The sequence below is a fragment of the Gymnodraco acuticeps genome, unplaced genomic scaffold, assembly GCF_902827175.1.
Source record: "Gymnodraco acuticeps unplaced genomic scaffold, fGymAcu1.1, whole genome shotgun sequence".
NCBI classification, from domain to species: domain Eukaryota; kingdom Metazoa; phylum Chordata; class Actinopteri; order Perciformes; family Bathydraconidae; genus Gymnodraco; species Gymnodraco acuticeps.
In genome coordinates this window covers 152,958-154,478 of record NW_022989777.1, presented here as the reverse complement: position 1 = coordinate 154,478, position 1,521 = coordinate 152,958, and positions in this window count along the sequence as shown.

Sequence of the window (1,521 nt, the reverse complement as noted above, 5' to 3'; positions counted from 1 at the left end):
ATGTAAGCAAAGCATAAATTACAGCTACGTTGACGTTACTTTGAAAGTAGCTATATACTGTAGCTAGTCCAGATATATTAAATAAACACTTTGTCATACAATCTAAATGTAATGTTTTTTTAGCGTTACCTGGTGATTTCAAAGAAAGCTCTCTGGGAAATGTTGACTTACGGCCCGTCTACACTACAGGCATAAAAAATCTTGAAGCTGGGCGTGTCTGAGGCTTGGCGATTTCTCGCGACCAACAACCAATTTGGAATCTCCCGCCCGCCCCCGACACACAAAGCAATAGCAATGTTAAAACGAAGTAAACTGGATATAAAATCCCCAAACAGGTGAAAACCTACCAGTTTCATCCACTGTCTCTGCCACCTCCCTCCATGCCTCGCTCCTCCGGTTTGTATCCCGGTAGATGAACAGAGACTGATCATACAGCACCGGGTGATTCACTACCGCTATAATGAATTTTCCCTCCATTTTTTTGAATATGAGGAAATGACCTGCGTAGTCTCTCCCAGCATACACACGGTTTGATTGGCTAGTGCTTGTACTGTCAGATTTGCATACGCGGGATTTGATTGGCTGATGCCAAGCATCGAGCCTCAAAAGTTGAACATTGCTCAACTTTTGATGCTCGCGATACTCGCGATGCTTGCAAAGCCACGCTCCGCTCCCCACAATGCAGTTCGGCGAAGATTCAAAATCAACTACGTCACCCCATTCAAGTGAATGGGCGAAGCATTGAAAGCATTTTTCGATGCCTGTAGTGTAGACGGGCCGTTACAGTACACAGTTGATCCTGAGTCCTGTCAGTTAAAGTGTTTCATAGTTAGCTTAGCTAAGCATCAACCTAGCACTGAAATATATGGATGTTATGTGACAGTATTTCTGAGAAAAAGTCAGCTGAAATGGTGGCATAGTTGCCACTGCTTTACGTGTCAACAGCATGTTTGAACGTATTTGCAGCAGTAAATGTGGCTGTTTGGCCACTGACGTTGCCATAACAACACCTGAATTTAAATGTGCAACCTCTTTTTGTGACAGATTTTTGCATGAAATTATAATTCTTCTGAATGATATTCCTATTGACAGCTAGTTCCTATGTGAAATGTATGGACAGCCAGAGAGAATAAATGAAAAACAGTTATGAAATACAATATGACAAAACAAGAATACAGTTTAAAAGGGGAGTGATTTGTAAAATAAAGAAAAATCTGTTTACTGTTCTGTTTCCTATGGGTGTTGAGAGATGTATCCATAGATCTCTTAATTTTGCTCTCAAAGTGCACCAGATTGATGCTTTTAACTTCAATATTTAAAAAAGAAAATCTTCCCGGGGGAACTTGGTGTTTACATGCTTATTTATACAATATGTGTGCTTATGCTAACATCACAAGACAAAAGTTGGTTCCGTGTTGTGTGTAGTGAGAACGCGCTAGAGTGAGGGGGGCCCCCAAGCCAAAGCTCGCTTAGGGTGCCCAAAAGTCTAGGGCCGGCCCTGCGCGCGCGCGCGACACACAC